Raw genomic sequence first — 8,863 nt, 5'->3', positions numbered from 1 at the left:
TTTAGAGTTCTACCACACATCTACCACAATTCTACAATACAAGCGTAAGGTAAAATTGCAACCACGGTATTGGAATGACTAAATTGCAATACATGTATTGTAAGTGTTGTAAATCGTGAAGTCATGGTCCAGCATTCTAACACATGTATTAGAGCGTTTGTAGGACGAAAATTGTACACAGGATATTACCAACAGTCAAAGTTATTTAAAATGGTGAGTCAACGATCCGGTTGCACCGGGTTGAGCACCAGCTAGTTTAATACCGGGTGCACCAGGTCGGGCCCCATGTATCATATCACGTATTCTACGAGAACTTTTTTAAAATTTAGATTGTTTCAACAGCCAAAATAACTAAAAACTATGAGTCGACGATCCGGGTCCACTAAGTCGAGCACCACGTAGTTTAATACGTATTCGACGAGAATTTGTTCAAAATTTAGATTGTTTAAACAGACAAAATTACTAAAAATTGTGATCCGACGATCCGGGTGCACCGGTTTGAGCACCAGGTAGTTTAATGCGTATTCTACGAGAACTTTAAAAGAATTTAAATTTGGGGAATAATGAAAACAGTTCCAAATGGTTAGTGGACGACCCGGGTGCATCGGGTCGCGCCCCAGATAGTTTAGCACGCATTCTACGAGAACTCATTTAGAATTTAGATTGTTCCAACAGTCAAATATACTAAAAATTGTGAGTCGACGATCCGGCTACATCAGATCGAGCACCAGGTAGTACATACGTATTCTAAGAGAACTTCAAAAAAATTTTAAGTCTGTGAATGATGAAAAAAAATACAAATGGTTAGTCGATGACCCGGGTGCACCAGGTCGCGCCCCAGGTCGACTCTAATTTTTAGTATGTTTTGGCTGTTGAAATAATATCAATTTTAAAAAAGTTCTCGTAGAATACGTATTATACTACCTGGTGATCGATCTGGTGCACTTGAATCGTCGACTCACAATTTTTAGTCATTTTAGCTGTTGAAACAATCCAAATTTTGAAAAAGTTCTCGTGGAATAGTACTAAGATACTTGAGGTGCGACTAGGTGCACCCAGGTCGTTGAATCATTATTTGGATTTATTTTCATTATTGACGAAATTAAAAAATTTTCTCAAGTTCCCGTAGAAAACGTTTTAAACTACGTTGCTATCGATCTTGAGCACCCGGATCGCAGACACACAATTTTTAGTAATTTTGGCTGTTGAAACAATCTAAATTTTGAAAAAGTTCTCGTAGAATACGTGCTAAGATACCTGGGGCGCGACCTGGTGCACCCGAGTCGTCGGCTGACCATTTAGAATTGTTTTCATTATCAACGAAATTTAAATTTTTTCAAAGTTCTGGTAGAAAACCTTTTAAACTACCTTGTGTTCGACCTGGAGCACCCGGATCATCGACACATAATTTTTAGTAATTTTGGCTGTTGAAACAATCTAAATTTTGAAAAAGTTCTCGTAGAATACGTGCTAAGATACCTGGGGCGCGACCTGGTGCAACCAAGTGGTCGACTGACCATTTGGAATTGTTTTCATTATTTACCAAATTTAAATTTTTTTAATTTCTCGTAGATTACGCATTATACTACCTGGTGCTCGATCTGGTACAAACTTTTTTCACGCGGGCAGAAATTTGTTTGCCGGGAACAAGTGTTTTCAGAAATGATTTAAATTTGTTGTTCTAATTTTTCTCTTCAACAGGCGTCGAGATATCCAGCTACTAGAATTGTATTATTAAATTCGAAAACATGTAAGGTAGCATACCAATACCAGAATTTGGAAACTACAACATTGTGTATTGCAGCGTTACCTTACGTTTCGGAAACAAACTTCCAATACATGTAGTGGAAGTTTCCAACAGAAATTTTTAACAGTGATATATAATTAGGATGGACTAACACGCAAAGTACTTCAGGTGTTCCTCGCCAATTTGATTCTCCTTGAAATATGTTTTACTTGTAAACTTGTACTGAAATTTTTTTAATTCACATGGAAATATAAAAAAAAATATAAAAATATATTTTTCACTTGAGATAAAAATGAAGTTGAAGTGTTTCACAAAATTTTTTTAAAAAATAATTAATGCGGGTAGCTACCTCTAAACACTTTATTTTGTTCTATAATAATATATACTTTCCTTACACATAGGAATTGAGAAAATACTATTGTAACATGAATGAAAAAATGACGCGGGGATAAACCACCCCTAAATATTGTTCAATGTGCTGAAAATATCTAAATTCCTAGGAGAAAAATGTTAAAAAATATATTTTGCATTGAAAATGAAAAATAAATTGACTTGTTTCGCCAAAAACAATTTAAAACAAAATTATTGAGGGTAGCTACCCCTAAACACTTTTTATTTTGTATGTATGATGATATATACTTTCAATACACATAGCAATTGGGAAAATAGTTATATAACGATGGAAGTAAAATAGCGTTTATCCGGCACAAATACAAAAATTATGTGGGGTAACCCCTCCTCCTAATTATATATAAAATTGAAAAATAAATAAAAAATGGAGCAAAAAACAAAGAAAATATGCGTTGCGCACAAAAAAGAGGATAAAGGTATTTATGTATTTGTAAGAAAAAAAAGTATCGTCTAAAAAATTCAAACAACGAAAACTACCGCAAGTTCTCTACACCAACCACATGGAAAAAGCCCGTTATTGCGAAGAACTGCTACTGCGCATGAATTCCGTCAAAGGGTTCAACGCCAAAAATAAAAATAACATTTCGTACATTAATGTGTGCACAGTCACAAGAGCAATTGAAATCAATAAAAATGCACGCCAGACTGATTTAAGCGCTTTAGAAGATGATAGAATGGAAGTTGAAAGTCAACGTCATGGAGACGGTAGTGAAACCAGTGATCGAACAGAAAATAGTTCTGATGATTCCGATGAAAATGACGAAAAAGATGACGAACATGGCGTGCATAAAATGAAATTGAAGGTTCCAATATTAGTGTCGCAACTAGAACTGAATGATTTTATTAGAGATCTTGGATTACCGAAAGACGACGCTGAATTTGCCGTTTCATTTCTAAAAAGAAGAAATCTTCTAGAGCCAATGACAAAAGTTGCATTCTATCGCGACAGGGACAAAGAATTCAGAAAGTTTTTCGTTAAAGATGAAGAGACTGTTGAGCTCACTCAACGGTCTTCAAAGAAGAATATAACAATGTAAAAGTGCTTCTTGAAAAAGTGGATTACACGAATCACAAATGGCAAATATGATCGAGCCAATCATTGGAGCAAAAAACATTGGCCTTTAAGAGATTCATTCAAACCTGGTTCTCATAATATCATCAACCAAAGCCTCGTTGATCCAGAAAAAATTTTACTACGACCCCTCCACATAAAGCTTGGGCTCATGAAGCAATTTGTCAAGGCGTTAGACAAAGATGGACAATGCTATAAGTATATATCCCTTAAAGTCCCTAATGTTTCAGACGCTAAATTGAAAGAAGGAGTCTTTGATGGACCACAGATTCGAATATTGACAAGAGATACTAATTTCTTGAGCCACATGACGAAAATTGAAATGGACGCTTGGGAAAGTTTTAAAGCAGTAAACGCAAATTTCCTCGGTAACAAAAAAAGTCCAGACTACGAGAATATTGTTACGAAAATGACAAGAAACTACAAAAAGTTAGGCTGCTTGATGAATTTAAAACTTCAATTTCTAGATTCCCATCTGGATAAGTTTCCAGAAAATGTTGGTGATTTCAGCGAAGAACAAGGGGAACGTTTTCATCAAGACATAAAAGTGATGGAACAACAATATCAGGGTAGATGGGACGAGGTCATGATGGTTGATTTTTGCTGGATGTTGAAAAGGGAAACGAATGTAGGTCTCAAACGTAAGCGTAACCCTTTGCATCGTTCCTTCGAAGAAAAAAGGACACGTTATAGCAGGCAGAAAATAGACTCAAGTAGGTCTATAAATCAATTTAATTAGGATAAAAAGAAAGATAAAATGTAAACACGAAAGATAGTATAAATATATCCCTTAAGTCTAAGAAAAGCAGAGAGAGAAAAATTTTGAATAAAACTCTTATTCATTTGCATGTTTAAGTTATAGTTCTACATTTTAATTGATACAAGCATTGTCAGGTTAATTGAAATGGGGTCAATTCTACTTGTAGTTCTAAGTTTCTTTAAATGAGTAATGTGCGTCTAAATTTTTAACCACCTATAGTACAACGAAATGAATTTTATTGTGTGACAACGGGAACACTTAAGTTAAGTTGTGTTGCGTTAAGCAAAATTTCGTTAGGTTCTGTTAAGTTAGATTCATTTGTAGGTTAAGATTGAGTTAACCTATTAAATATAGCACACATTTAAGACTGAGAACCATACGCTTACATAGCTACACGTGTGGTTGAATTTCATTCGGCTAGGTTAGATTAGGTCAGGTTTTGTTAGGTTAGGATAGGTTAAACCTCTATGTAGGTTAAGCGGAAGCTGAATAAAACGGTATCGCAAATACAACGGGACAACACAATGAGTTTAATTATGTTACGTGAAGTTAAGTTTGGTTAGGTTATGTTAGGTCAGGTTTTTTAGGTTAGGTTAGGTTTGACCTCTTTGCAGGTTAAGTCCAAGTTGATTCAAACGGTACCGCAAACACAACGGGACAACACAATCAGTTTAATTGTGTTTCGTGAGGTTAGGTTAAGTTAGGCTAGGTTAGATTTATTTCTAGGTTAGGCTCGAGTTGACCCATTCGATGTAGCACACATTTGATACTGGGAAAATATGCTTCCAGATCTTTACGTGTAGTTCAATAAATTTCTGTTAATTCAGGTTAGGTGAGGTCAGGTTCTGTTGGATAGATCAAATAGATTTGATAGAAAACGATAAAGTAGATGAATTTAGATACAAGTTTTCAGATTTTTCAACTTGATATCTGAGTAAAGATGTAAATAATGGTAAATATAATGAATTTGTATATTTAGCAATTAAAACAAACATTTTTTTTGAAATGACTACTTAAACAAATGTGAGGTTATGTTGAGTAACACTAAAACATATAAAGAGGAGAAAAGAGATCCTACTGGTAAAATAGCTAGAAAGTTAAACAAAATTATTATTAAAGAAGAAAAACGAAATATTTAGGGAAATATTACAGGGAAATATTTAAACATTACAAAGGACATGCACCTCGCTTTTATGGACTTCCAAAAGTGCATAAAACAGGTACTCCATTAAGACCGGCCACATCATTTATAGACTCACCACTATATAACTTATCCAATTTTTTAATTGTACCAATAAAAAAAGTTCTTGGCAAAACTAAAAATTACATTAAAAATAGCTTTCATTTTATAGACAGCATTAAAAAAATAAATTTCGTCCCTCACGACTATAAGTTAGTGTCTTTCGACGTTAAGTAACTTTTCACCAGTGTACCAATTAACCTAGTTTTAGCTAACGTTAAACTCAAATGGAATAAAATAAAAGAACACACAAATCTGAAAAAAGATGTTTTCATTAAACTTTTAGATTTCTGTTTAAATAATGCATATTTTATACACAATAATAAACTTTACAGGCAAATCAATGCAGTTCCTATGGATTTCCTATTTCTTCAGTTGTTTCGGATTTAGTAATGGAAATATGGAAAACAAAATTTTTAAATCGCTACCATATGAAGTTAAATTTTTTTATACATATGTGGACGTTATCCTATCATGCGTTCCAAGTAACAAAGTTATAGACCTTCACAATAAACTTAACAAATACAATAACAGAATTCAATTTACTTTTGAAAGAGAAGAAAATAATAAAATTAACTTTCTAGATATCACTGTAAACAAAATAGAAGGGAATTTGATTTTAGATTGATGCCGAAAACCAACCTGATCAGGTAGATACCTTCATTTTAACTCATATTGTGATTTCAAATACAAAATTATTGTAGTAAATTCTTTAGTTGACAGAGCAATCAAACTATCCGACCCTATATTTTAGGATACAAATTTAAATTTAGTAAAAAAATACCCTCTTAGACAACAGTCATCCGTCTAAATTACTAGACAAGCTTATAAAAAACAGATTTGAACATATTACAAAATTAAACAACAACTTAAATATACAAATACAACAAGAAAACGTAACTTATATGGTTATTCCTTAAATTGAAAATTCCTTATACATGAAAAAAACAATAGCTAAAATTTGTAAAAATACTAACTTCAAGTTAGTTTTCGTTTCAAACAAAGATAATTTTAAATGTTTCAATACAGTCAAAGATCCATTAAACAAAGGACAAAAATCTAATATAGTTTACGGTATCGACCGCAGAGGTTTCGATGGTATTTATATTGGACAAACAGAAAGAACAACCGAAAAATGTATGAAATAACACAAATACGACTGTAAAAATGACAAAAGATCTTCTTCCCTTGTAAAACACGCTCATGAAGAAGATCACCATTTTGATTTTGATGGAGTAAAGATTTTAGACACAGAAAAATATTATAAACGTAGAATATTCAAAGAGATGTTTTATTTTAAAAAGATTAACTTATCAGTGAATACAAAAACAGATATTCAATTCCTAAGGCATAAATATGACTATTTAATTGAATCTACTAATTACCAATGCTGACATTAAACAAATCTAACAAATTAAGAAAGGAAAATTAAGAAAAAATGTAGTAATCATAATGTCTTTATAACAATTACATGTATGACGTCACACACAGAATGTACCGTACTATTATACGAACCTTGTTATAACAAACTTGAACACCTAATTATGTAAACACCTTGATACGAAAATGAAACTCAGTATCTCCATGGTTTCGGAAGTGTCTATTAGTGTTGGCCCACAAACTTTCATTATATGAAAATAAACAATCCGTCGACCATGTGTATCAAATAACGTTCTTCTTATGGAAAACTTAATGCGTTTCAAATATTACAAAACATCTTAAAAAGCTCCAAAAATCTATGTGTATGACTACTTTTGATTCTACCTTCTATCTCTTTTCCTGTGGTATGAATTATTTTATATAGCAATATAGTAATATTTAATGTTTTTTTGTTATTGTATAAAATGGTTTTTTATCAGATGGGTTTTAACCCTTACAAACTGGTGAGGTCCGGCGTCGACGGACGAAACATGTTTTAATAACGCCACAATAAACATAAGCTACGGCCAGTGGACAAAAACTACAAAACCTTCCTTTGATTGGAAAAAATATATGTTAAAAATTTTGTTCTGTGAACTAAACAATTTTTAGTACAACTTTAAAGGCATTTAGGGGCGGATTACACCCTTTATTTTTTTTTAGAAAATGACGTTATTCACATTTTATCACGAGAAAACTTTTCTAGTAGATTTGATCGAAATCAGTTTATATTTTATACATAAAACTATTCAATCGACACTTGAGACCCCTATCTTTCACGGTCTGATTCGTTCCCTTAAAGTGTTTTTCCGCAGATAAAAATAAATTACTTGCATTTTTTTTCTCTGCGGAAAAACACTTTAAGGAGACGAATCAGACCCTGAAAGATAGGGGTATCTTTCAGGGTCTGATTCGCCCCCTTAAAGTGTTTTTCTGCAGATAAAAAGAATGCGAGTAATTTATTTTTTCAACTAATACAACATATATAGGTAAGGGAGAATCAAATCACGAGGGACACCTGGAGTACCTTTTTTGCAAAAAACCGAATTTTATATTTCTTAAGATAATGTCCCCTAATGTTGTGTCATTTGGTGAAAAATGATCTACTGTTTTGAGATTCTTAGAGGTGATGGAAATGCTTGAATTATAAATTAAAATTTTTAATAAGCTACGAGACTTGCAGCAGTGTCTACAATTTCTTTCTGAATCTGAAAAAAATGATTACACATTTATCACGAGATTACACAAAATGAGGAAGTGAGATTTTGAAAAAATTGTTCTGTCAATTGAAAACGATTCGGTTATGTGAATTATTGTATTCCATAAATGTTACGTAGTGATAATAAATAATTATTATTTTAAATAATAAATACTCCATGTGATAATTGATGAAAATTTTTTGAATGACTTACTTCGAAAGCACAAAAACTCAATAGGCAAAAAATCGCACAGTTCATGATTTAATAAGTTGTTAAATATCTACTTCGTAAGAAAGATCAAACTCAGATGAATGTTAACCTATAAACTTGGCTTTTTATACTAAACTCTTATCTAAAGGTAAATTTATTGAATTGACGCAAAAGAAATTCATAAGACAAGAGTTGGGAAAAAATTTCGTAATTATGATGATTTCAAGTCTTAGCAAGTATCACGGTGGTTCAATAAAAATCTGTTTTTCACATTTCAATATCAATGTTTACTGTATGATAAAATAACTGACATTTTTGACGGTTCATGACTTATGGCCTATTCACGACTTAAAGAAAGGTGGTGAAAACACCGTGTATATTCAGCTTATGTATAAGAGCAATTAATGAAATGTTACAAAGTTGTGCTCCTTAATTATAAGATTAAACGAACTTACTTGTAAGTGAAGTTCCTATCTTAATTCTACGAAGCACCTCTTCCGAATAAATCACACTGTAGTACCCTCTCATTTGTGCCGAACAACCTCATTTTCAAAATTTAAAAATGCAAACCTCGCGCTCTCTTGAACGCCCTCTAGCTGTACCAGCATGCTATCTTTATTAATTTCGTCAGTTCTTCAAACTTTTGTACCATAACAAAAGAATTGGGGATCCTTAATATACAGAGTCGAGTGGGACGATGGTGGTGGGGACTAAAGCGTAGGCTTTGGACCCACTCCTTCGGCTTGCGGGTTCGATTCCCGCCTCGCACTCTGGAAGAGTCTCGGTGGCCCATGCGGTGAACACT

The 8,863-nt window shown here is 32.9% G+C and overlaps 1 long non-coding RNA gene across 1 annotated transcript in view; it reads right to left on the bottom strand.

Moving 5' to 3' along the window:
* The window catches only part of LOC117174455, a 41,794-nt gene that overhangs the window by 1,845 nt on the left and 31,086 nt on the right, over nt 1-8,863 (bottom strand). The window lies entirely within an intron of this gene.

Source organism: Belonocnema kinseyi, chromosome 6, assembly GCF_010883055.1.
Source record: "Belonocnema kinseyi isolate 2016_QV_RU_SX_M_011 chromosome 6, B_treatae_v1, whole genome shotgun sequence".
Classification (NCBI taxonomy): domain Eukaryota; kingdom Metazoa; phylum Arthropoda; class Insecta; order Hymenoptera; family Cynipidae; genus Belonocnema; species Belonocnema kinseyi.
The sequence above is the reverse complement of the archived record's forward strand: the minus strand, read 5'-3'. Positions and strand labels throughout refer to the sequence as shown.